We start from the raw sequence: 13,201 nt of genomic DNA on the forward strand, positions 1-13,201 counted from the left end.
GCACCAGAATTTCCACAGCTTTTGCTACTGGAAGAAAATTTCCCATTTCCATATGATTATTTCAGTAACAGCCAAAGCCGTCACTGTTTCCTTTGTAAAGGCAGTCCTTTAATTTAGAACTACTGCAGCCTCGTCTATTGCTGTTCAATTTTCTACTAGCTCTACCACAATGGTGGGTCTTTGACCTCTCCTTTCACTGTAGCTTTTTAGTTCACTGGGCCACTTTATTTTCTGCACAGTACATAAGAAACACGCCCTTTGTTCTGTGAAATATTTGCAGTAATTTCAGTAGCATTGGGTTTGGGGGGAATGACCTCAAACACGATGAGGTAATTTTTGTACACCATTAGGATAGAGCGTTGTTATTCAGGCTATAGAAATGCTGCAGCCCTTTAAAGGCTTGCACACAGAGTGGCATCCAAAACAATCAACTAGCTTGTGAATCCAATCAATTCTCCCCCATTTTGTTTTTTTAGAAAAACATAAAAAAAGATCATTCTAACATGCTAATTAAATAGTGGACGAATAAAAATGAGGCCCAAACAGTGATAGCTAATATACCAGTCACACACGATTTCCTGATTGAATTCTGAAGAGCACAATAAGAAAGCTGCACAAACTAGTGCAAATACATCTCTGAATGCCTACTGTGCTACTATACATACACCCATGAAATGCAACATACCTATTGGGGGCAGCAGTGGAAGGAGATGATACATGTTTTACAATTCAGTAGGTTTCATTAAACTTGAACATTACTTGTTCTCTCAAGCATAATCCAATGAGCTTGCATTTTTGTGCAAAGAAGGATGCCATTCTGAAGGCTTGCCAAAGCAAAAGCTGGCTCTGTATACAAAAATAAAAAGTGTGTGAATGCAGTATTCTTCATTTTCTAATTGCGTTTCCGCAGTACTGTTCCTACTGATTCCAAGAAGAAAACCTAAATGATAGCATTCACATACAGCGAAAGTCCATTAATATTTCTGCATATTACAAATATAATTAACAGGTAAATATAGTCAGGTATGCTAACTGGTTGTTATGAGCATGGAGGTTCTCATTAACAGATGAAGTTTCTGAACCATTTGCAATTACTACGTATATTCCCATTTGAGTAAAAGCACTTACCAGTGCTATGAGGATTCCAGGGAAGTAATTCCTATCCTTTGTGAGAAAAAAAATGGCTTCTGGGTCTGAACTGGATAGTTGTCCTGTTTAACGAGGGCACCAAAATCCAGCTGAGGCTCCTTTTTTGGAGAAACAGGAAGAAAATCCAACCACTGCTAATTCCTTCCCTGTACCCCCTTCTCATTGCTAGTCCAGAGAATCTCCCAAGCAGGCTGCAGAGGAAGGATCCCAAACCAACCTCCAGTTCAAGGAAAGCAGGGCTGAATCCTACCCTTCTTCTATTTTGATAGCTTGCTAAATGAGAAATACTTGGAAAATGATCCTCAAAATTCTTTTACTCAGCTAATTGAATGGATTGCATGCTAACATCTATAGTTATAATCCCCAATTCTGGTAATCTCTGGAAAGCCAGTTTCGTCTAGAAACCAGGATGCTGTGAATTCTACTCCCACCTTAGACATGAAACTAGGAGGGTGACTTTGGGCCAGCCACTCTTTCTCACCCCAATCCACCTGACAAGACTGTTGTGGGGAAAATAGGAGGAGGAAGGAATATTACGTATGTTTGCTGTCTTGAGTTATTCATACAAATAACAAAGGAGGAATGACAATTAAGTAAAAATAATAAATCTCATCACATCATAGGGAACTGAGGCTGCTCTTGGAAAACTCCAAGCAGTCTCATAAAGTACTCAACAACTATCATTTCAGATTAAAAGTCCAATAAAATTATTAACTAATAGCAATAGCACTTGAAACTTATATACTGTGTCACAGCCCCTCTCTAAGTGGTTTATATTGCCCTCAACAATCTGGGTCCTCATTTTACTGAACTTGGAATGATGGAAAGCTAAGTCAACCTTGAGCCAGTGAGAATCGAACTGCCAAACTGCTGGGAGCCGGCAGTCAGCAGAAGTACCCTGCAGTACTGCATTTTAACCACTGCGCCGCCACAGCTCATAACTTTAAAGAAAGTAAGAAATCAAGGTGTGCCTCAAGACATTCTAAAGTAGTGGTTTCCAAAATGTGACCCCAAATCCCTGGGGTTCCCCCCCCAAACTCCCTAAGGGATCTGCAAAATCAAAATCGTATCAGTCTACTTTGAAAAATAATACAGTAATAAAATCCCATCAAACCAATAGTGAGAAACACTAGTAGCAGTGAATACATCAATTTTAATTTTTAATTACATATTGATAACTATGTATTGACAAATATTCACATATAAATAAACCATACAAACCCATAAAAACAAAAGCTGTTTTGTGGTCCTCCATAATTTTTAAAAGGATTTCTGATAGGAAAAAAATGGTTAAGAAACACTGCTCTGAAGAAATCCTAAAGTCCGAAAATTTAAAACGAATCCCATGGTCATGTTTTACAAGAAAAGAGAAAATAGTTGTAAGTTTCCAAATTAGTATGTAGGTTCCTTATTACAGTACAGTATATGTTATAAATAATCCCTTCAGTTTCCTTAGTTCAGCAAAACAGCACTGTGTGTTAGGTGCAGATGTACCAATAGCTCCTAGTATATATAGTTTATAGCAATAGCTATAAAATTAAAGAAATAAATAGAAGGATGTTTTATTTCCCTATCACCCACAGAAAAATTGCTACGATGTTTTTAATTAAATACTCTTAAAATACATGGATTATCCATGCTGCATTTTTTTTGCAGTAACGAAGACATATAATTTATATCTTGGCTTTCCTTGTTAAAGATAAACTGTATGTTAAAACTTTTCAATAAAAAAAAAGAAAATCCATGAGACTACCATTAGAATCTCATTTTCTCCTCAAAGCATTACCATAAAATACATTGGACAAGTTACTATCTCCTAGTCCAATTTATTTTATGGTAATTCTGAATGTTATGACTAAATGGAACGTAGTGTGGGTTTCCTCATCAAAATCTGACAATTACACCATCTTGATATAATGAATATAAAACCATCAAATTTTAAAATGTTGACAGTTTTTAGCGAAAATAATAATCTGATCACAATCTAAAAGCATTAATCAATTAATGTTGTCCATTTATTTCATTTTGTATTTAATATGATGTTAAATGAAACTGACAGTGTCATTCTTTTATGAGCAATAGCAATTTTAATAGGTTGATATTTTATTAAAAATTTCATTCATATTTTAAACAATCTGATATTCCTGGACATCAAAATTTATTGCACTTTAACAGTTACATATAAATTTACAGATAGTCCTCAATTCACAACTGGTTGCCTAGCAACAATTCTGCTGGAAATCAGATACTTCAGTTTTGGCAAAAAGGCATCAGAGAACAATGGGTTTGCTTAACAACCACAACATTCAACCTTCTGAGCATCAGGTTTTTTTGATAACCAATGCAAAAAACATTGTAAAATTGGGCCTGTCATGGGACCAATCTGTTTTATGATCATTACAACTTACAGCTATAATGGGCAAGGTTCATTATGCTTGTAATTCAAGGAGCATCTGTATGGTGCAATTTTACATACTACAATGGAGAGCATGTACCTGAAGAAATTCAACAGCTTAACCTAGACGTGGATCTAGGACACCTGACTAAATGTGCTATCTGTTAAAATATTAGTATCTGATACCAATTGTACTTTCTAAGAAAATCTGCTGGATAATAAAAGTGGCAAATTGCCATAACCCCAGTTATGAGTCAGTTTAACAATTCTATTTGTGTCAGAGTTTTATCAAGACAGTGTACAGAGTATCCCCTTCTTCAGTTTGTCCCAGAACCACCAACCAATGAGGCTATAAAAGAATGAGCTTCTATGTGAGCTTGTATAGTTAAGAATGGTCTCCCTGGAACTTATCCAACATAATAATCATAATAATAAAGTTGGAAGGGATCTTGGAGGTCATCTAGTCCAACCCCCTGCTCAGGCAGGAAACCCTATACCATTTCAGACAAATGGCAGTCCAGTCTCTTCTTAAAAACTTCCAGTGTTGATTAGTTTCCATCTGTTGCTTCTTGTCCTTTGTGGCAGCCCCTGAGATATTGGAACACTGCTATCATGTCACCCCCTAGTCCAGGGGTCGGCAACCTAAAAAAGAAAAAGAGCCACTGGGAACCGGTTCCATCACAAATTAAAAAAAGAGGGAGCCGCGTGCGTGTGTCCATGCACGCGCATGCGCAAAAAGGTTTTTTGCGCATGCGCGGACGCACGCGGCTGCCATTTTTAAAAAAATGAGATGGAACCGGTTCCCGGTTGCCCGATGGCGACGGCCCGTCTGCAAAGCTGCCGCTTTCGGCAGCTTTGCAGACGGGCCGTGGCAGCTTCCGCAAAGAGCGGCGCCCCTGCCCATTCCGAGAGGTGCGCGCGCACCTCTCCGAACGACCGGAGGTGCGCGCGTACCTCCGCGCGAATGGGCAGCGGTGCCACTCTTTCAGGAAGCCCGCCGCGGCCCGTCTGTGAAGCTGCCGAAAGCGGCAGCTTAGCAAACGGGCCGCGGCAGCTTCCGCAAAGAGCGGCGCCCCTGCCCATTCCGAGAGGTGCGCGCGCACCTCTCCGAACGACCGGAGTTGCGCGCGCACCTCCCCAAACCTTTGGGGAGGTGCGCGCGTACCTCCGTGCGAAGGGGCAGCAGCGCCGCTCTTTCAGGAAGCTGCCGAAAGCGAAGGGGCAGCGGCGCCGCTCTTTCAGGAAGCTGCCGAAAGCGGCAGCTTCCTGAAAGAGCGGCACCGCTGCCCGTTCGCGCGGAGGTACGCGCGCACCTCCCCAAAGGTTTGGGGAGGTGCGCGCGCACCTCCGGTCGTTCGGAGAGGTGCGCGCGCACCTCTCGGAATGGGCAGGGGCGCCGCTCTTTGCGGAAGCTGCCGCGGCCCGTCTGCTAAGCTGCCGCTTTCGGCAGCTTCACAGACGGGCCGAGGCGGGCTTCCTGAAAGAGCGGCACCGCTGCCCATTCGCGCGGAGGTACGCGCGCACCTCTCCAAAGGTTTGGGGAGGTGCGCGCGCACCTCCGCCCATTCGGGGAGGTGCGCGTGCACCTCTCCAAACGGGCGGTGCCACTCTCCATTTGGAGAGGTGCGCGCGCACCACTGCCCGTTGGAAGAGGTGCGCGCGCACCGGGCGGCTGGGAGCCGCAAGAGACAGCTCAAAGAGCCGCATGCGGCTCCGGAGCCGCAGGTTGCCGACCTGTGCCCTAGTCCTTCTCTTCATTAAACTAGACATACTCAGTTCCAGCAGCCGTTCCTTATATGTTTTAGCCTCCAGTCCCCTAATCATCTTTGTTGCTCTTCTCTGTACTCTTTCTAGTCTCAACATCTTTTTTACACCGTGGTGACCAAAACTGGATGCAGTATTCCAAGTGTGGCCTTACCAAGGCATTGTAAAGTGGTATTAATACTTCACGTGATCTTGATTCTATCCCTCTGTTAATGCAGCCTAGCACTGTGTTGGCTTTTTTGGCAGCTGCAGCACACTGCTGGCTCATATTTAAATGATTGTCCACTAGGACTCCGAGATCCCTCTCACAGTTACTACTATTGAGCAAGGTACCACCTATACTATACCTGTAAATTTGGTTTTTCTTGCCTAAATGTAGAATCTTACTTTTTTCACCATTGAATTTCATTTTGTTAGATAGCGCCCAGTGTTCAAATCTGTCCAGATCCTCCTGTATCTTAAGCCTATCTTCTGGAGTGTTGGCTATTCCTGCCAGCTTGGTGTCATCTACAAATTTGATGAGTTCCCCATGTATCCCCTTGTCCAAATCGTCGATGAAGATGTTAAAGAGCACTGGGACCAGAACAGAGCCCCAGGGCACCCCACCACACACTTCCCTCCATGTAGATGCAGTTCCATTGAGGACCACACGCTGAGTACGGCCAGTCAGCCAGCTACGAATCCATCTGGTGGTGATGTCGTCTAACTCACATTTTTCTATATCAAGTAGTAGTTTGTGATGTACTTTATCAAATGCCTTACTGAAGTCCAAGTAAATTATATCCACAGCATTCCTCTGATCCACTAATTTTGTCACTTGGTCAAAGAATGCAATAAGATTTGTCTGGCATGATCTGTTTTTGACAAACCCATGTTGGCTTTTAGTAATAACTTTGTTTGCCTCTAGGTGCTCGCTGATTCATTGTTTGATTATCTTTTCCAGAATCTTCCCAGGTATTGAGGTCAGGCTGATAGATCTGTAATTTCCTGGATCCATTTTTTTCCCTTTTTTGAAGATAGGAACTACATCAGTTCTTTTTCAATCCTCCTGTAGTTCCCCAGTGCTCCAGGATTTTTGAAAAATATACCGTATTTTCCGGCGTATAAGACGACCCGGCGTATAAGACGACCCCCTACTTTTAAGAAGTTTTTCAAGGTTTTTTGTCTTATACGCCGGAAAATACTCCCTGTCTGTCGCAGAGGAGGCGAAGGCCCAACTGGCCCCGCCGGCCCTCCCGCTGCTCCCGCCGGCCCCCGAGGTGCAGCGTTTCCCGGGCGGCAGGCAGCGCCGGAGGGCAGCCGCCACCCCGCCACGGCTGGCGCCCCTCCTGCTTCCCCCCCCAGGCCTTGAACTTCTCCCATTCGGCGCAGGGTGGGGCAGCCCAGCGGCCGCACTCTCTTAGGCGAGGCCGGCCCCTCGAATCAGGCGCGCATAGCTGACCTACCACCAGCCCCACTACCTGCTGCTGCGGCCGGCTAAAGAGCCGGCCTACACGGTACCAAAATCCTTCTTGGGCCCAAGGCGCACACAGGCGCCTCTCCCTCTACGCAAGGCGAAGCCGGGTGCGAAAAGCGACAGCGTGCAGGTGCCGTTGAGCCAGCCATTTGGCGCAGCTTCCGGTCCGCCTGTACGTAAGTCTAGGGACAGAACCGGGCCGTAGAGTTATGTTTCTGATGCGATCTGGAGCGGAGGGTTTGTACGGCTGACCTGCTGCAGGGGGGCAAGAAAGATCCCACGTAAGATGCGCAAGAGGCGTAACGGTCGTACGAACGAGCCGTCTCTTTACCTGCTTCTAGTGCGGAAAGTATAACCGGGCGAGATCCATCGGTTTGCTCAGCGAGCCACTGAGGTTGCTGCTCCTTTCTTGGTGTATGCGCGTTTCGACAGGGCAACTAAAGCCAGCGGGGTTGCCCACAAAGAAGAATTCACAAGAAAAAAAAGGCGGCAGATGGGCCATTAGCATTCCTAATGACGTTGATTTAAAAAAGGAAATCCCAAAAGCGGATTTTTTGGGATACCTTTGGTGCGTGTGCAGGACTTCCCTGCCGGCTCCCGTCCGACGCTCTTCCCTCTTGAGGCAGCATCCCCGAGGACTCCTTAGGAGCCGGGGAGTGATGCTGCCTCAAGAGGGAAGAGCGTCGGGCGGCAGCCAGCAGGGCAGTCCTGCACACGCGCGCACTCCCCAGCTGCTAAGGAGCAGCCGGGGAGTGCGCGCGTGCGCAGGATTGCCCTGCCGGCTCCCGCCAGACGCCACCCACTGATTTTCTGGTGTATAAGACGACTGGGCGTATAAGACGACCCCCCAACTTTTGAGGTGATTTTCATGGGTTAAAAAGTCATCTTATACGCCGGAAAATACGGTAGTTCAGTGGTTCTGAACATCTCAACTAGTATAACATAATGGCTTTTAACAGTAGAAACCTCTTTCTTGCTAATTCAGGAAAGCTGACAACTTACTTCAAGAACTTACATATATTCATTAAAATCTTAAGGCAATGTTGTCAGGATATGAATCATACATTACCGTAAGCTACGAAGATGTAAATCATGATTTGCTTATTAAACCTAAAAAAACTCTTAAGCTTTAAATCATGATTTATTTAAACATAGTGGTAGCTTCACATATCACACTAAGCCACCAATAAGGCAACTACATTATGATTTAATAAAATGTGTAAACACAGTTATTGTAAACCATGGCATCTGGTTTAGCCTATTATGTGAATCCAGCCAGCTATGACTTAACAAACCATTTACTGTGCAATGAAACAATAGTGTAATGTATAAGTCTTGTTTTTATTAAGTCAGATTTGCAAAAGCAACAGGAAACATTAAATTTCTTGAAGCAATCTTTAATCTCTTGGCGTACAGCTATATAGTTTTATACCTTGGGAATCTCTATATTCTGCCATTCCATTCCTCAGGGACAAGCAATGTTAGGCTCAAAGGTACCAAGGTCTCTGCAAAAACTTCCTTAGGTATCCACCAAGTTCACTTCCTTGCTGACTTTTTAAAAAAATAAACGGAAAGCTGGCATTCTATAATTAACTTTATAAAAATGCTTCTGGGCGTCACATATTCCCTGTGTAAATTTCTAGCAAATATCTGCCTACCTATTCAGGAAGAACATTAGAATGTTAAAAACATTTAGAGGGGCTACAGAGAGGCAAGAAATAATCTCATGTTTGCCTTCTACAAACTAAGTTTTCTAATCAGCCATACCTTGAGAGGTATTTTATAAAAGTGCATATGAAAACAAGATCAACTTCCAATTGATAAAATGGTTTTAGAGTATTGTAAAAGATGAAAAACCAATTTATCTGTGTCTAGATTGATTATAAACAGGCATACCGTATTTTCTGGCGTATAAGACGACTGGGCGTATAAGACGACCCCCTACATTTCCTGTTAAATTATAGGGTTTGGGCTATACTCGCCGTATAAGACTACCCCTCTTCCAACGCACACCAAATAAAAATTAAAAAACATCAGATTTGATTTTAATATGGTAATTTTAATTCAAATGCTTATGACATGCAGGTGCTTAGTAGGAAAACTGTCACTTATAAACATAAGGCTGTTTGTCATCAAACATGTAAACATAAAACAGTGCAAGTGGATTAAACTATAATAATAATAATAATAATAATAATAATAATAATAATAATAATAATAATAAGAAGAAGAAGAAGAAGAAGAAGAAGAAGAAGAAGAAGAAGAAGAAGAAGAAGAAGAAGTTGGAGGGGACCTTGGAGGTCATCTAGTCCAACCCCCTGCTAAGGCAGGAAACCCTATACCATTTCAGACAAATGGCTGTCCAGTCTCTTCTTAAAAACTTCCAGTGTTGGAGCATTCACCACTTCTGGAGGCAGGTTGTTCCACTGGTTAATTGTTCTGTCAGGATGTTTCTCCTTAGTTCTAGGTTGCTTCTCTCCTTGACTAGTTTCCATCCATTGCTTCTTGTCCTGCTTTCAGGTGCTTTGGAGAATAGCTTGGCTCCCTCTGCTTTGTGGCAGCCCATGAGATATTGGATCACTGCTATCATGTCACCCCTCACCCTTCTCTTCGTTAAGCTACACATACCCAATTCCAGCAACCGTTCCCTATTTTCCTAATTCACTTTTTCACTTTTCCTAATTCACTCTAAAGCTTTCCCTGCGCAGAGCCTTAAGTAACACCAGCTGCCTGCAATTAGTGCAGGTTCGCATCCCACCAGGCTCAAGGTTGACTCAGCTTTCCATCCTTCCAAGGTAGGTAAAATGAGGACCCAGATTGTTGGGGGCAATAAGCTGACTTTCTAATAATGCTGCTTGGGGGGGGGGTGGAAGCCCTAATAAACAGGCATATACACAGAATGAAGGCTATTGCTAAGCACATTGATTTGTTCTTTAAATTGTAAGCCACCCTGAGTCTTCGGAGAAGGGCAGGATATAAATGGGATTTTAAAAAAAAAGACCAAATGGGAGATCCGCTCCAGGTTTTCCAGCCAGCCCGCCCAGTTCCTGAGTCAAATGTGTCCTTAGAGCTAAGCCGCTGCTCTGGCTGCTGCCTTCCCCACCTGCCTTTCAAGTTGGGATATACAACAGCTGCTCTTCAACTTTAGAAGGAAAGACACCCAGACCCCAGTCTGTAAAAAATCACAGACTGCAGCTTCTTCTCCAATTGGTCCCGCTTTCCCTGCACAGACTAAATGGGAGATCCGCTCCAGGTATTCCAGACAGCCCTGTCCCTAAATTTTCAGCACCCAGCGTATAAGACGATCCCTGACTTTTGAGAAGATTTTCATGGGTTAAAAAGTAGTCTTATACACTGGAAACTACGGTAGTTGGATCAAATGTTTGGAAACAACTGGTGTCAATAAAATATTAGAATGTTTATAGAAAAAAATGAGTGGAAGCAGTGGAAGACAGAATTGGTGATTGGAAATGAAAAATACAGGCTTATCAGCATTAGGAGAAGTATTGTCCAGGGTGACAATTATTATTATCTTTCTTGTTGTTGTTAGCTGCGAAGTCATGTCTGACCCATCGCAACCCTATGGACAACGTTCCTCCAGGCCTTCCTGTCCTCTACCATCTTCTGGAGTCCATTTAAGCTCATGCCTACTGCTTCAGTGACTCCATCCAGCCACCTAATTCTCTGTCGTCCCTTTCTTCTATTGCCCTCAATCTTTCCCAGCATTAGGCTCTTCTCCAATGAGTCCTTCCTTCTCATTAGGTAGCCAAAGTATTTGAGTTTTAGCTTCAGGATCTGGCCTTCTAAAGAGCAGTCAGGGTTGATTTCCTCTAGGACTGACCGGTTTGATCGCCTTGCAGTCCAAGGGATTCACAGGAGTCTTCTCCAACACCATAGTTCAAAGGCCTCAATTCTTTGGCGCTCAGCCTTTCTTATGGTCCAACTTTCACTGCCATACATTGCAACTGGAAAGACCATAGCCTTGACTATACGCACTTTTGTTGACAGGGTGATGTCTCTGCTTTTTAGTGTGTTGTCTAGATTTGCCATGGCTTTCCTCCCGAGGAGCAAGCGTCTTTTAATTTCTTGGCTACAGTCCCCATCTGAAGTGATCTTGGAGCCCAGGAAAATAAAATCTGTCACTACCACTACCTTATTATCCTTATTAACTGTTATTAGTATCACTCCAATTTAAGTAATTTTTGAAGAAAAAAATTTTTGGCTAATAAACAGCAAAAAAAAGCTAATGAAATCTCACATTTGCTTTACATGGATAATCTGAAGCTTTATGGAAAATCAAAATTCAAAATCCAGTCATGGATAAATACTATAAACAAAATTGCCACAAATTTTGCAATGTCATTTGGCCTAGAGGAATGTGCTATAGTAGCAATAAATTGGGGTCAAATCACAAACAAATAATGAATTGAAATATCAAATAGCAAAGCCATCAGGAGATATCAGAATCAAGTCTAAAGGTATCTTGGCATTTGATAGTTGGATAACACCAAGCATGGACAAGTTAAAAATGTGATTAGTGAATACATCCAAAGAATGAGAAAAGTGCTAGACAAATTTGAATTGTGGAAACACCATTAAAGCCATCAATATCTTGACTAAACCTGTAGTACAATACACTCTGGAATTATTACTGGACACATGCTGAATTGGACAGTTTGAACCAAAACCAAGACAGTTAAGATAGAATGAATATATATGTACATATAGACATATATACATACATATACATACACACACATAATGCATTTCCAATAAAAGAGTCAATAGAAAGATAAGAAAACAAAAAAATCAGAACACATACACTCCAGCAACCAACACCCAGATAAGGAGATTTTAACATCAGACAATATCCTAATTAAGGAACTATTAAACAGAAAACCACATCTCCACCAATACTGGCAGGGCAAGTAAATAAATAGGGAGCAAACTCTTCACTCACTAGTACTGATGATGTTGGGTAATAAAACGTATGGAACCAAACAACCAAGCTCAGAGAGCACCCCTAACGTACTGGAAATCCTGAAAGGTTGCTTTGTTTTTCCACCTTTGTTTTTATCATGTGGCTAATTATGCGTTCCATAATATACCGTATGTGTATTAGTTCCCAGCCTTATGATCCAGACACCACAAAAGGTTGAGGAAATATTTGTGGATAAGCAAAAAGCCTCCATATGCACAAAACTGAACTCAAAGCTTCACCTGTCCAAAGGGTAACAAACTATCTACCACCATAGCATCCCAGAAGTGAGCTATGACTTTCTGCACGTACATGGATTCAGATTCAAATTACCTCAGCCCCTCCCTCTGCTAGATATAAGAAAAAATGGTCTGTTTTAAAAAGAGGGACAGAGGAAAAAAAATAAGAGCGATGAGAGACTGGATATACTACAGGGTTTCAATCATTCCCAGCAGCCTGTGATCATCATTGAGAATCTCCAAGGAGCTGGAAAAGTCCAGGAAGCGGAAACAGATGGCAATATTGTTCAGGAACTCTTCCATTTCTCTAGGAGTGAGTATATTCCTACAGAAATACAGAATACCTGTAGCAAGGAACGTGGTTGCTAGGTTTTTAATTTATATTTTGACACTGTAATAAGTTTTATTTCCTTCATACTGTATGTCTGCACAAGTTATAATAATCAGTGCTTAATTTTAGGCTGTGTAATTACATGAAGATTTTTTTTTATTAAACAGGGATCTATAATATTTTTAACTCTCTCCAGGCTCCTTAGAGATTTGGGCAAAGTTTTTTTTTATTTATTTCTGGTATTCCAAGATATTGCTTTTCTCCCCATTTAATTTCCAAGCTGCTGTATTTCTATGTTATGTGCAGCTCTGTAATCTTTCCTTTCGTGCTAAATAAGACTTCAGAGTGAAAAAAATACTTTGTCTTTTTAAAGTTTGGTTTTGTTTACCTGACCTTAAACAAAATGAAAGGTAAAGAGGTGAGGAAAGGAAGGGCTGAATCCTTTAGGCATCATATCATTACACCACGTGGTCAAAGAGGAAGTATTCCTGCAATTATTTTACTCATTAATCATCAGAAAACAGGCCAGGAGGTGTGTGAAAGGCCTTTTTCACACTAATACAAACACAGATACACACAGAGAGAAGACAGGTCATATCAACAGAAACAAGTAAACCCACTATCCCAAAGCAAGGAGTGGGACTGGAATGTGAAGACCCAGAGAGCTTTTGGGAGAGGGGCTCAGAGCCTTAGCATTAGGTTATGGGAGAAAATGAAATTGAAAATACATTCCTCCCCACACTTCTTTTACAGGTAGTCTTCGACTTGCAACAGTTCATTTAGTGACCTATTTGAAGCTACAACGGCACTGAAGAAAGTGACTTATGACCACTGCAGCATCACCATAGTCACATGATCAAAATTAAAAGGCTTGGCAACTAACTCATAT

Source organism: Vipera ursinii (genome assembly GCF_947247035.1).
Source record: "Vipera ursinii genome assembly, chromosome: 3".
Lineage (NCBI taxonomy): Eukaryota > Metazoa > Chordata > Lepidosauria > Squamata > Viperidae > Vipera > Vipera ursinii.